This window comes from Dendrobates tinctorius, unplaced genomic scaffold, assembly GCF_039654945.1.
Source record: "Dendrobates tinctorius isolate UK_male_01 unplaced genomic scaffold, ASM3965494v1 ptg000069l, whole genome shotgun sequence".
Lineage (NCBI taxonomy): Eukaryota > Metazoa > Chordata > Amphibia > Anura > Dendrobatidae > Dendrobates > Dendrobates tinctorius.
In genome coordinates this window covers 28474121-28489974 of record NW_027361737.1, presented here as the reverse complement: position 1 = coordinate 28489974, position 15854 = coordinate 28474121, and positions in this window count along the sequence as shown.

The window sequence follows — 15854 nt, the reverse complement described above, 5'->3', positions numbered from 1 at the left end:
CTCGGAGGTTAGTGAGAAATTACATGCAGATCTGCATACCATATAAGCGATCAGCCTGCATAAAATGAGTGTCCCATAGTGGGACACAGTGTAAAACAGAATAAAATAAAAAAAAGTTAAATAATTGTAAAAATGTTTTAAAAAATAATGATAAAAAATCAATATTTATTCTATCATTAAGTCAATATTTGAATAAAAAAAATCTAAACAATAAAAGTACACATATTTAGAATTGCCGCGTCCGTAACGACCTGACCTATAAAACTGTCCCACTAGTTAACCCCTTTTGTGAACACCATTAAAAAAGGCAAAAAAACCAATGCTTTATCATTATAATGCCAAACAAAAAGTGGAATAACATGCGATCAAAAAGACGGATGTAAATAAAAGTGGTACTGCTGAAAATGTCATCTTGTCCAGCAAAAAAGAAGCTGCCATATAGCTCCATCACCGGAAAAATAAAAAAGTTATAGCTCTCAGAATAAAGTGATGCAAAAATAATTATTTTTTCTATAAAATAGTTTTTATTGTATAAAAGCGCCAAAACATAAAAAATGATATAAATGAGGTATCGCTGTCATCATATTGACCCGAAGAATAAAACTGATTTATCAATTTTACCACATGTGGAATGGTATAAACGCCCCCCAAAAAAGAAATTCATGAATTGCTGGTTTTTGCTCATTCTGCCTCCCAAAAATCGGAACAAAAAGCGATCAAAAATGTTATGTGCCCGAAAATGGTACCAATAAAAACATCAACTCATCCCGCAAAAAACAAGACCTCACATGACTCTGTGGACCAAAATATGGAAAAATTATAGCTTTCAAAATGTGGTGATGCAAAAACTATTGACAGGTGCCAAACATAAAAACCCGCTATAAATAGTATATCAAACCCGCCTTTATCACCCCCTTAGTTAGTGAAAAATAATAAAATAGAAAAAATGTATTTATTTCCATTTTCCCCATTAGGGTTAGGGTTGGGGCTAGGGTTAGGGTTGGGGCTAAATTTAGGTTTAGGGTTGGGGCTAAAGTTAGGGTTAGGGTTGGGATTAGGATTAGGGTTGGGATAGGGTTAGGTTTGTGGTTAGGGTTAGGGTTCCTGTTGGGATTAGGAGTGTGTTGGGGTTAGGGTTGGAGTTAGAATTGGGGGGTTTCCACTGTTTAGGCACATCAGGGCCTCTCCAAACGCAACATGTGTCTGATCACATTTCCAGCCAATTCTGTGTTGAAAAAGTCAAACGGTGCTCCTTCCCTTCCAAGCTCTGCCATGCACCCAAACTGGGTTTTGCACCTCCACCATCCAGTATTGATGCCCTATCATAAGGGGATAGGCCATCAATTTAAAAGTCCTGGGTTTGAAAGTGAAGTGTCAGTTTTTACTGAAGGCCCAAAGCTTTGCAGGGTAATAAAAGCTCAGATTTATTGTAAAATATTACAGAAAAATCTAGATAAATGGTCCGTAAAAAAAACCCAGGCAGATTAATGTTATGTTCATAAATATAAAGTTATGTTAAGTAGCAGCTACAAAACGGAATAGTATTTTAAGGTGTATAAAAGGTGTATAAAAAGAGATAAAATCCTGTGATCACATGCAATATCACCACTCTATAAGTGCCTTAAGAGCTCAAACATTATAGGGAGTCTGTCACCCCTAAAACTAAAATTAAACCCCCTATATAATATCCTCGGTTCACACAATTGTAATTTCCATGGCATCCGTTTTTATACATCTCGTAGTTATTAAACATGTTCAACACTAAATACAGATTCATGTGTTACAGAATTGCAATGTATCTGTAAAAATTAGATTAAGTGGGGTCCATGAGCTGGCCTTGTTTCAGGGACAGCATTCTGACTGAAAATATGGTCACGAGAATCTTCCCATAAAGTCATATGAGGGAATTAGCCCCATAATTTTCATACCTGTGGTATAGGTTTCACTAATTAAGTTTTGTAAGGTACTCCTGGGGTGGACCCACTAGACCGTGGCAACGAACCCCCCAAGGGCGAGCTGACCAGGTGGACCACCCCCTATACAGGGAGTGTATGGGGCAGGCCCACGGGGGACTATCACCACGGTAGCCGGTACCCGGGAAGGTCAGGGCGGTCAGAGAGGTGGATCAGAAGGGCAGGCACTGGACAGACGACACGGCTCGGAGACACAGGAGAGACGGCAAGTCTTGGCGAGACAGGAGGAATGGCAAGGCTTGAAGACACAGGAGGGAAACGGGCGAGGACTGAAGCCACAGAACCTAGGAGAGGAAACACAAGAGGAGCAAGGTAAATGCACGGAAAAGGCAGGGGAGCGCTAGGAGAGCGGCCAGAGTCACTAGCAAATACTAATGATAGTCAGGCATCGCCTCCAGAAGGAGGCGGCCTGATATAGGGAGAGCGAAGGCCTGCCGGGTCATGACCTCCAGCTGGAGGAGGAGACGCGCGTCCTCAGGCGGGGGAGAGCGCGCGCCCGGCCATAGTGAGGAGACGCACCCGCCGAGGAGGAGGAGCGGGAGCGCGCACCAGGGGGCCGGACAGAGGCAGGCGTGGGCCGTGGACGGGGGACCGGGAGAGACCGCGCCGAGGCCCGCAGCGGCCGGTGAGGCAGAGAGGTGACCCCCGGAGAGCGGGTGAGCCGGGGCCGGGGGGAGGTAAGAGAGGAGGTCCGCGGCAGCCGCCGCGTGACAAGTTTTACATAAATCTATCTGATTACATGTACAACTGAGGGCCCCCTCAATTAGCATCGTCTCCACACCTCCTATGAGCTTGATTGACAGCATTCTCTTGCCCAGAGAGCTGCCTGAATTACATTACAGAGTACAGTATGTACACTAACAATGCAAGAGCTGAGCGCGCACACACGCACAGTGTCAGTGTGGGTGCGCCTTTATCCATCTCTCCTGATTTCATAAAATGGCAACTAAAATGCTAAATTTTCTATTCAGATTGCTTTCAATCACTAAAATAATAAAAATACAATGACCATACAATGTAAAAGCAAAAGCCAAAAATTACAAAAGTAGAATTACATTTTTTCACCATGAAATAGTGAATCCCACTTGGAATTTCTTCCCGTATCGTAAAATAAATGGAGTTATTCAAAACAACAACTCATCCAGCAAAACACTAAAACTCATGCAGTTGTTTTGACCCAAAAATAAAAAAGTTATTGCGCTCAGAAGTGAAGAGAAAAATAAAAATGCAAAAATATAAAATTGCTAAATCTGCAAGAGGTTAAAGAGCATGGTTACTCAAAAAAAGAACTTTTCCTGAGTCTGAGTAGTCAGGGCAGTGGTGTTGATTTTAACAGGAACTTTATACATGTGACAGAAGTAAATGTTAAGCGTCAGGTTCCTGTCGCTGCACAGCAGGAATCCCGAACCTTGCATTTGGCAGTCTCCCATTCCTCTCCGGCCACAGAGGAGGCTGCTCAGCAGACTCGTCGATCCTGGCGCTCTGCTCAGACCAGCTCTGTAGGTTCAGTTGCTGCTGCTACCTCTGGTTCAGCTATAGCAATGCATGCTGGCCAGCAGCGAGCTACTCCAGGGACTAAGTCCCCCTTTCGGTCCACTGAGCATGCCCGTGGGACGACCTCTCATTGGAGATCGGAGGTCACCTGCTCAGGTCCTTCTCCAGCTCGGATTGGACAATCAGAAAGGTCAGGAAGGTCCCAGAAGGACGCTGCTATAAAAGGGTCGCATGGCCGCTAGTATAGACTCAAATAGCTATGGAGTGTATGATGATGGATGCATGTATCTGGTGACTGACTCATTATGAAACCCCTTCCCTTTGATATGTACAGTAAGTTGGTAGGGTCTAGAGTCCGAGTCAGCGCCTGTCAGTGGCTAGTCTATATGCCACAGTGCACACACACTAGCGTCCGATGGTGTCGCCCACTGCAGGGCACTATCGAACCGCGGCAAGTGACAGCCACGCCGGTGCAATGCCTTGCGCAACCTGTGTGCTTATCTGGCCCAACCCAGGGCACACTTGCACGCATTATTTATTTGACCCTTGCTGGCAAAGCAGTCGTGGCGCCGAGCGCTAGCGGTCTAGAGGAACTTCAGTCCTGCGGTCTAAGGGCTGAGTTCTGTGACTATACGCTAGCGCTCACACTGCTGAGCTCTGTGAGCAATAACAGGCTACGGCATTTATTATTTGGCGGTTGTGCGGCTCTGTGAGATAACAGAGTCCACCTCTGTACACATTGGGTGAGGTTAACCCCGTTTGTTCCGTTATTATACCGCCATATAACGTCCGCCATTACCGAGCAGCAGTTGACACCTCTGCACGGTGGACCCCAGGCTGCGAAAGCACCTAAATACCATCTTTATTATTTGGTGCGTTCCGCCAGCCCATAACATTATACTAGCGCCAGGGTCTGGCTAGTAATGGCGGATGAACAGCGACTGCTGCAGTACATCCGGCAGCTGCAGAGCAGGTTGGCGGCTCTCGAGCATTCAGCCTCAGCTGCGGACGTTACTGCGGTCCTGTTCAGGCAGCCACGGAGGCTGTCTCCTGTATGACCACTGCCATCCCTGCCCTGAGTTTATCCCGCCTCCCGCTGCCCGAGAAGTTCTCGGGCGATAGTGCTTCTTGTAGGGGTTTCATGAGCCAATGCTCTATACAGCTGGAGCTGCTGGCAGCACGATTCCCCTCCAAGCGGGCTAAGGTGGGATTTATTATTTCACTCTTGTCGGGCAGGACTTTGGAGTGGGCCACACCGCTGTGGGAGCGGGGTGATCATGTCATGCAGAGTGCCTCGCAGTTCTTGGCCGCTCTGAAGCAAGTGTTCCTGGGACCGCGAGTTACCCATGACACCGTGCTCCGGCTTCTGGCATTGTCACAGGGCTCGTCCATGGTCATCCACTTTGCCATCCAGTTTCGGACGCTGGTTTCAGAATTAGAGTGGCCAGATAAGGTCCTCATTCCGGTATTCTGGAGAGGTTTGGCTGACCATGTGAAAGAGGCTCTGGCCACCAGGGAGATTCCCGCTACACTGGAGGAGCTTATCACCGTCTCCACCCATATAGACCTTCGCTTTGCCGAGCGAAGGTTGGAGCAGTCCCAGTGTAGGCAGAGGTTTAGGCTGGTACCCAGCTTTGCTAAACCTCTGGAACCTCCCGAGCGTCAGGGGGCTTCCCGTGAGGGATCCAGGCCCCGGTCCGCTCGAGCCCCTGTGATCTGTCATGGTTGCTGGCAGTCTGGTCACCTTGCCAACTGGTGCCCACAGCGGCTGGGAAAACACTCTCGCCTAGTGGCCGTAGGAGGCGGCTCACTGGAATCCGTGGTGTTTTCCTCCAAGTTGTCCTTTAAGGGGACACTTGAGTTTGGTTCTTCTACTCTGGCGGTGGAGGTTTGTGTGGATTCCGTAGCGGAGGGCAGTTTTATGTCATCTGCCTTCGCTCAACGGCACGCAATACCACTGGTTATGATGTCTAAGCCAGTCACCGTCAGAGTAGTGAATGGCGTGACTCTGCCCTCACAGATTACCCACCAAACCGCTTCACTGATACTCTCGGTGTCTCCATCTCATCAGGAGACGATATCACTCCTCATAATGCCCGAGAGTATCGACCAGGTCCTTCTAGGGGTCCCCTGGTTGCGGTATCACTCTCCCCATATAGAGTGGTCCTCGGGGAGAATTCTTGGTTGGAGTAAGTCATGTGAGCAGCGTCGGACTGGCCCACCGGGGAACCGGAGGATTCTCCGGTGGGCCCTGGCATCTGGTGGGCCCTGGCACCTGCAGGCATACAGGGCCAGCAGTTGCCTAGGGCCCCCGCTGCTCCAGGGGCCCCCAGCCAGTGGTGTGTCGCACACCATGCAGCTGCTATGGGGGCCCCTGCCAGCGGAGTAGCAGCGGGTGTCAGGAGGCAGGAGCCCCTGTCCCCGCTGCTAAAGAGAAATGAATATTCACTGCGAAGCAGTGAATATCATTTCAGGTCTCCACCCCCAGAGGCCCCGCCCCCAGCCCAGTAAGCCGCTCTGCAGACTACAGCTGTAAATCAGGGCCGGCGCCGCCCTCAGTCCTCTCTGCTCCTGGCTCACAGCCAGTGCGCGATGACGTCACTACATCGCGCACCCGCTGTGTGTCTGGCAGAGAGGACAGCTCCTGACACTGAAGCCGGGATCAGCGTGGGAGCGAGGAGGAGAGGTGAGTATTGTGTTTTTGTTTTTTTTTTTATATCTCTCTCGCTCTCTCTATCTGTCTCTCTCTAGCTATCTATCTCTATTTCTCAATATATCTCTCTCTCTCTATCTCTCTTATATCTATCTATCTTTCTATCTCTATCTATTATCTATATCTATCTCTATCTATTATCTATATCTATCTCTATCTTTATATCTATCTTTCTATCTCTACATCTATCTCTATATCTATCTATATATATCTCTATATCTATCTATTATGTCTATCTATCTATCTCTATATCTATTATCTCTATATTTATTATCTATCTAGCTACCATCTATATCTATCTTTATCTATATATATATATCTCTATCTAATATCTATATCTATCTATCTCTATACCTATCTATTTATCTATCCGTTATCTATCTCTATATCTTTTCTCTGTATCTATCTATCTCTATATCTATATCTCTCGCTATCTATCGCTCTATCTCTATATCTATCTTTATATCTATATCTATATATCTATCTCTATCTATCTCTATTTCTCTCTATATCTATCTCTATATCTCTATCTATCTCTATATCTCTATATCTATCTTTCTATCTCTATATCTATCTATCTTTATCTATTTATCTCTATATCTTTTCTCTGTATCTATCTCTCTATATCTATATCTATCTATCTCTATATATATCTATTATCTCTATATCTATATCTATTTCTCTCTATATCTCTCTCTATATCTATCTATCTATTTATCTCTATATCGATCTCTCTGTATATCTATCTATCTTTCTATCTCTATATCTATCTATCTATTTATCTCTATCTATTATCTATATCTATCTCTATCTATCGCTCTATCTCTATATCTATCTTTCTATCTCTATATCTATCTTTCTATCTATATCTATCTATTATGTCTATCTAGCTATCTCTATTATCTATATCTACCTATCTCTATATCTTTCTATCTTACTCTATCTCTATATCTATCTGTTATCTCTATATTTATTATCTATCTTTATCTATCTATCTCTATCTCTATCTATCTCTCTATTTATCGATCTCTGTATCTATCTCTCTATCTACCGCTCTCTCTATCTATCTTTATATCTATATCTATCTATCTCTATATCTATTATCTCTATATCTATCTACCTATCTATCTCTATATCTATCTCTATATATATATCTGTTTCTCTCTATATCTATCTCTATATCTCTCTCTCTATAGCTATCTATATATTATCTCTATATCTATCTATATATTATCTCTATATCTATCTATCTCTATATCTATCTATCTCTATATCCATATCTATCTCTATATCTATCTTTCTATCTAACACTATATCTCTATATCTATCTCTATATCTCATTATCTATCAATCTCTATCTCTCTCTCTTTATCTATCTATCTATTGATCTATCCATCTATCTCTATATCTATCTCTATATTTATCTATTATCTCTATTATCTATATATATCTATCCATCTATCTAGCTATCTCTATATCTCTCTATATCTATCTTTCTAACTCTATATCTATCTATCTCTATACATATCTCTATATCTAGCTATTATCTCTATATCTATCTCTATATCTATCTTTCTATATCTATCTGTCTCTATATCTATCTATCTCTATATCTATTATCTCTATATCTATCTATCTCTATATATCTCTATATCTATTTTTATTTATAGCCATCTATCTATATATATTTATCTCTATATCTATCTATATATGTCTATATTATTATTATTATATCTGTATATCTCTATCTATTATCTATCTCTATCTATTATCTTTCTCTATCTATATATCTATCTATCTCTATATCTTTCTATCTATAGCTATCTATCTCTATATCTATCTATCTATCTATCCATTATCTATTTTCTATCTATCTCTATATCTATCTACCTATCGATCTATCTATCTATATTTCTTTCTATATCTATCTTTATATCTATCTCTATCTATCTCTATGAATCTTTCTATCTATATCTATCCATTATCTACTTTCTATCCATTATCTACTATCTATCTCTATATCTATCTATTTCTACATCTATCTTTCTATCTATTTCTATCTAACTCTATATCTATATAGCATTATTCCCTATGAGGGGGCAGCATTATACCCTATGAGGAGGCAGCATTATACCCTATGAGGAGGGCAGCATTATTCCCTATGAGGGGATGCATTATTCCCTATGAGGGGGGCAGTATTATACCCTATGAGGGGGGCAGTATTATACCCTATGAGGGGGCAGCATTATACCCTATGAGGGGGCAGCATTATTCCCTATGAGGGGATGCATTATTCCCTATGAGGGGGGCAGTATTATACCCTATGAGGGGGGCAGCATTATACCCTATGAGGGGGCAGCATTATTCCCTATGAGGGGATGCATTATTCCCTATGAGGGGGGCAGTATTATACCCTATGAGGAGGCAGCATTATACCCTATGAGGGGGTGCATTATTCCCTATGAGGGGGGCAGTATTATACCCTATGAGGGGGGCAGTATTATACCCTATGAGGGGGTGCATTATACCCTATGAGGGGATGCATTATTCCCTATGAGGGGGGCAGTATTATACCCTATGAGGAGGCAGTATTATACCCTATGAGGGGGGCAGCATTATTCCCTATGAGGGGGGCAGTATTATACCCTATGAGGGGGCAGCGTTATACCCTATGAGGAGGGCAGCATTATTCCCTATGAGGGGATGCATTATTCCCTATGAGGGGGGCAGTATTATACCCTATGAGGGGGGCAGCATTATACCCTATGAGGGGGCAGCATTATTCCCTATGAGGGGATGCATTATTCCCTATGAGGGGGGCAGTATTATACCCTATGAGGAGGCAGCATTATACCCTATGAGGGGGTGCATTATTCCCTATGAGGGGGGCAGTATTATACCCTATGAGGGGGGCAGTATTATACCCTATGAGGGGGTGCATTATACCCTATGAGGGGATGCATTATTCCCTATGAGGGGGGCAGTATTATACCCTATGAGGAGGCAGTATTATACCCTATGAGGGGGGCAGCATTATTCCCTATGAGGGGGGCAGTATTATACCCTATGAGGGGGCAGCGTTATACCCTATGAGGGGGGCAGTATTATACCCTATGAGGAGGCAGCATTATACCCTATGAGGGGGTGCATTATTCCCTATGAGGGGGGCAGTATTATACCCTATGAGGGGGCAGCATTATACCCTATGAGGAGGGCAGCATTATTCCCTATGAGGGGGTGCATTATACCCTATGAGGGGGGCAGTATTATACCCTATGAGGGGGCAGCATTATTCCCTATGAGGGGATGCATTATTCCCTATGAGGGGGGCAGTATTATACCCTATGAGGAGGCAGCATTATACCCTATGAGGGGGTGCATTATTCCCTATGAGGGGGGCAGTATTATACCCTATGAGGGGGGCAGTATTATACCCTATGAGGGGGCAGCATTATACCCTATGAGGGGGTGCATTATTCCCTATGAGGGGGTGCATTATTCCCTATGAGGGGGGCAGTATTATACCCTATGAGGGGGTGCATTATACCCTATGAGGGGGTGCATTATACCCTATGAGGGGGTGCATTATTCCCTATGAGGGGGGCAGTATTATACCCTATGAGGGGGGCAGTATTATATTCTATGAGATGGCTGCATTATATTCTATGAGATGGCTGCATTATACTATGTGAGGGGGCTGCTTTATATTCTATGAGGGGGCTACCCCAACTCCTGCTACATAATTAAGACATGTACAACCTTATATTATACCCGGATATTAGCGTGTTTTACCGCATAATTGGTGGTCTGGTATTTAACTCTATGCAGCTACATAGTGGGCCCCAAGAATGATTTTCTCTGGTGGGCCCAAGGTGTTCCAGTCCGACGCTGCATGTGAGGGTAGATGTCTGAGGGAGTGTGTCAAGGTTGCCTCCATCGAGGTCCCCGCAGATCTTTCCTCACTTCCCAAACACTATCGACAGTATGCTGACGTGTTCTCCAAAAAGGTGGCGGAGAACCTTCCACCGCATCGCCCCTATGACTGTCCTATTGACCTCTTGCCGGGTGCTGAGCCTCCCCGGGGTTTACTCTAACCCTTATCTCTCCCAGAGACAGAGGCCATGTCTCAATACATCAGGGAGAATCTGGCAAGAGGATTCATTAGGAAGTCAGTGTCACCAGCGGGGGCGGGATTCTTCCTTGTCCAGAAGAAGAATGGAGATCTGCGTCCCTGCATCGATTACAGGGGTCTTAATGCTATTACCGTTAAGAACAAGTATCCTCTGCCCCTGATATCGGAACTGCTCGATAGACTACGGGGAGTGAGAGTGTTTACTAAACTTGATCTGTGGGGGGCTTACAACCTGATTCGCATCCGTGAGGGGGACGAAAGGAATATGGCCTTTAACACCAGGGACGGGCACTATGAATACCTGGTGATGCCCTTCGGGCTCTGTAATGCTCCTACTGTCTTCCAAGACTTTGAGAAAGACATCTTCCGTGGTATGCTCACCACCTCAGTTGTAGTCTATCTGGATGATATCCTCATCTACTGTCCAGATATTGACTCCCACCGGAGAGATGTTTGCAAAGTTTTCGACCTCCTATGAGCGAACTCCCTCTATGCCAAGTTGGAGAAGTGTGTGTTTGAGCAGGAGTCCTTGCCTTTTCTGGGCTATATCATCTCTGCCCAGGGATTGGCCTTGGATCCTGCCAAACTACAGGCGGTGATGGATTGGCAGGAGCCCCATTCGCTCAAGGCGGTTCAGCGCTTTATGGGGTTCATAAATTATTATCGCCAATTCATTCCCCACTTCTCGACTTTGGTAGCCCTCAGCAAGAAGGGTGCAAATCCCAAGTTGTGGTCAGAACCTGTCTCCAAGGCCTTCTCCTCCATTAAGACTCATTTCGCTAGCGCTCCCATTCTATATTGCCCCGATGTAGATAAACCTTTCATTCTGGAGGTGGATGCCTCTTCCGTCGGTGCTGGAGCGGTCCTGTTCCAGAAGGACTCGCAAGGTCGGAAGCACCCATGCTTCTTCTCCTCCAAGACCTTCACACCGACGAAGAGGAATTATTCCATCGGGGACAGGGAGTTGCTAGCGATGAAGTTGGGATTTTCGGAGTGGAGACACCTCCTGGAGGGGGCTCGCCACCCTTTCCAGGTGTTCACTGACCACAAGAACCTGGTGTATTTGCAGCCGGCCCAGTGGCTAAATTCTCACCAGGCCAGATTGTCCTTGTTCTTCTCCCGGTTCCATTTCACCCTCCATTTCCTATCCGATGAGAAGAACGTCAGGGCCGATGCTCTCTCCCGCTTCGTGGTGTCATCGGAGGAGGAGGAGCCTCGGCTGATCGTCCCATCCGAGAGCCTGAGGACTGTGGCTCCGGTCGCGCTTGAGTCAGTACCTCCAGGCAAGACATTTGTCCCTGCCCGTCTGCGACCGGAGGTCCTCTCTTGGGCTCATTCGTTTAGGGTGGGTGGACATTTCGGGACAAAACAGACCTCTGAACTTCTGGCGAGGACGTATTGGTGGCCGCATATGGCCCATGACATCAGGGACTATATTCAGGCGTGCGTCTCTTGCGCCCAGAAGAGGTCCTCTCGGCAGCGGCCCGCTGGGCTACATTACCCTCTGCCAGTAGCGGACAGGCCCTGGGAGATGATCGGTAAGGCCTTTGTGGTGGGACTGCCCAAGTTCAGTGGCAGAAAGGTCATTTGGGTTGTCACCGACTAATTCTCCAAGATGGTGCACCTGGTACTTTTCTCCCGGTTACCTTCTGCACGGGGCCTGGCAGCGCTGTTTATTAAGCACGTTTTCCGCCTGCACGGCATGCCGGATAAGATTGTCAGCGACCGGGGTCCTCAGTTTGCGTCTCGGTTCTGGAGAGAGCTCTGTAGCCTACTCAGCATTGAACTAAATCTCTCCTCGGCCTATCATCCCAAGACGAACGGGTTGGTAGAGAGAGACAAACAGACCCTGGTCACATATCTACGACATTTTGTCTCGGCCAGGCAGGATGACTGGGCATCCTTGCTGCCATGGGTGGAGTTCGCTTTGAACAACGCTGTGGCCGACTCCACCGGTCAGACCCCATTCCTCCTAAATTACGGCCAGCATCCGCGCATCCCGATGCCCATGCCCGTGTCATCCACAGACTCTAGGGTGGCATACTGGGTGGTGGAGGCACATGACATTTGGGATCACACTCAGGATGCTATCTGGGCCTCCGAGGAGAGAATGAGGATCTCCGCTGACGCTCACCGGCGCCCTGCTTCGACCTTTGCCCCTGGCGACTTAGCGTGGCTCTCTGCCCGAAACCTCAGGCTGCGGGTTGAGTCCGCTAAGTTCGCACCTCGCTACATTGGCCCCTTCAAGGTCCTTAAGCAGATCAATCCTGTGGTCTACCGTCTGGCCCTTCCACCACACTTGGCTATCGCTGACACCTTCCACGTGTCCCTCCTTAAGCCTGTTCACATGTCCCGGTTCTCCGAGTCATCTGCCGAGACATCAGACCTGTCTTCAGACGAGTTTGAGGTCAATGCCATCGTGGGATGCAAGGTGGTGCACGGTAAAAAGTTTTATGTGGTGGACTGGAAGGGTCAAGGTCCAGAGGCTCGGACCTGGGAGCCAGTGGAGAACATCCACGCTCCGCTTCTCATTGCGGCATTTGAGCGTAGCGAGGCTCAGAAGGGAGGGGGCCCTAGGAGGGGGGGTAATGTTAGGCATCGGGTTCCTGTCACTGCACAGCAGGAATCCCGAGCCTTGCATTCGGCAGTCTCCCATTCCTCTCCGGCCACAGAGGAGGCTGCTCAGCAGACTCATCAATCCAGGCGCTCTGCTCTGACCAGCTCTGTAGGTTTAGTTGCTGCTGCCACCTCTGGTTCAGCTATAGCAACGCATGCTGGCCAGCAGCGAGCTACTCCAGGGACTAAGCCCTCCTTTCGGTCCACTGAGCATGCTCGTGGTATGACCTCTCATTGGAGATCGGAGGTCACCTGCTCAGGTCCTTCTCCAGCTCAGATTGGACTATCAGAAAGGTCAGGAAAGTCCCAGAAGGACGCTGATATAAAAGGGTTGCATGGCCACTAGTATAGACTCAAATAGTTATGGAGTGTATGATGATGGATGCATGTATCTGGTGACTGACTCATTATGAAACCCCTTCCCTTTGATACGTATGTTGGTAGGGTTTAGAGTCCGAGACAGCGCCTGTCAGGGGCTAGTCTAAATTCCACAGTGCATACCAGCCGTCTGCACACTAGCGTCCGATGGTGTCGCTCACTGCAGGGCAATATCGAACTGCGGCAAGTGACAGCCACGCCGGTGAAACGCCTTGCGCAACCTGTGTGCTTGTCTGGCCCAACCCAGGGCGATTAGTGGTGTTCACCTTAGTGGCACTGTGCACACTTGCACGAATTATTTATTTAACCCTTGCTGGCATCGCAGTCGCGGCGCCGAGCGCTAGCGGTCTAGAGGAACTTCAATCATGCAGTCTAAGGGCTGAGTTCTGTGACTATACGCTAGCACTCACACTGCCGAGCTCTGTGAGCAATAACAGGCTACGGCATTTATTATTTGGCGGTTGTGCGGCTCTGTGAGATAAGAGTCCGCCTCTGTACACATTGGGTGAGGTTAACCCCGTGTGTTCGGTTATTATACCGCCATATCACGTCCGCCATTACCAAGCAGCAGTTAACACCTCTGCAGGGTGGACCCCGGGCTGCAAACGCACCTAAATACCATCTTTATTATTTGGTGCGTTCCGCCAGCCCGTAACAGTAATGTGTATCTTGTGTGACAGGTTTCTGCATTGTGAGATGAATGCAAAAATTATACAGATATGATTCCTATCCATGTTGTCCATTTTGCTGATTCAGTGAGTGCCGGCATAGTTCTAGCTGCTATATAACTAGATGACAGTCGAGTTAAAAGAAAAAAGAGATAACCCTGTCAAGCTGATGACTGACTGTAGGCGATTTATGGTATACAGAAATGCCAGTGCCCATAATACGGTGAGTGTTATCTCTGTGTGAGGGAAATAAGGATATCAGAATCTACTTTAATGGCAGCTCCTGACTTTCTGAGTTGCATAATGTGTTTGTTGTTAAGGCTTTCACATACTGTAAACTAGGCCTATAAAACTCAAGTAAGCTATTATCTCGAAGTGATGGAAACATAGAGCATTCAGCATCATTTCTCAATTCCCATTGGTTTTCCACTGCAGAAACTTAAAGGGAACCCGACAGGTGATATATGCTGCCCAAACCGTGGCCAGGTGCGTACGAGAGGGGGGCCGATCGACCATAGCGCCCACTTCAGCTGGATCTGTATCAAAGGACGGTGGCATGCATTTCCGTGCAGAGAGGAGGAGAGTCCCTGCACTGCAATAATCTTCAGCTAAATGTGTGTTGTTGGACATACAGTACATCCAGATGAAGTAGGGGTTGGAATCTTCCCCCCTTCCATATGGGCCCAGAAGAGAATGACGATGAGGACACAACACATCAAGGGAGCAGAGAGGGTGAAAAGAATATTTGTTTTTTTATGCAGAATGGGGAACATACAGTGTGTCCATAAAGTCATGGTGCACTTTTGACCAGTCACAGGAAAGTACAAGTATACCACAATCCCCGGATCTGACGCCCTTAGGCTATGTGCACACGTCCGGAATTCCCACGAAAATTTCCGCTGCAATTCCACAACTCCCTGCCGCAGGAAATATGCGAGAAATCCGCATGCGTAATTCCCGCATATTTCCAGCGAAAAACTAGTGTTTTGCAAGCGTAATTAGCTTGCAGAATACTAGCGTTTTCCAAGCGATCTGTAGCATCGCTTGGAAAACTGACTAACAGGTTGGTCACACTTGTCAAACATAGTGTTTGACTAGTGTGACCAACTTTTTACTATGAGGCTGCCTATGCTGCATCAGTAGTAAAACGATATAAAGTTTAAAATAATAAAAAAAATAAAAATCGTGTTATTCTCACCTTCCGGCGTCCCACGCAGCGTTCCCGATCCTCGCGATGCTCCCGGCAAGTCCCTTTCCCAGCGATGCCTTGAAACAATGATCTTTGATGACGTAGCGGCCGCTACATCATCAAAGGTCATTGTTGCAAGGCATCGCTGGGAACGGGAGTTGGCAGAAGCATCGCTGAGGCCTCGGGACGCTGTGTGGGACGCTGGAAGGTGAGAATAACACGATTTTTTATTTTAATTCTATTTTTTACAGGGATATGGTACCCAGAGCCTGGAGGAGAATCTCCTCTCCTCCACCCCCTGGGTACCATCCGCATATTTTCTGCTTTCTTTGTGCAACATTTCTGCGTTACTGGGGGTCAGAAACAGAAGAGCCACCTTCACAGAATGCAGCCTTAGTGCTGCTGAAGGTGGCTCTATTACTTACAAACGCCCTGGGGGGGTGACATGTTCCCTTTAAGGCTGTGAAGAAAAGATATCAAGGAAAATGAATTCCATCAATGCTTACCGATTACTGTTGCACAATTGTAAGAGATGATCCAACGCAGGAATACAAGAGACAAGCAAGAAAGAGTTGTCACTGAATGAAGACCAGATTTTTAGCGCAATTTCCGTAGCTGTTTATAATTCACAATAGTGCTGTGACATGTTTGAATTGTTGCTAAGTTTCCTCTAAATAAACATCAGAAAATT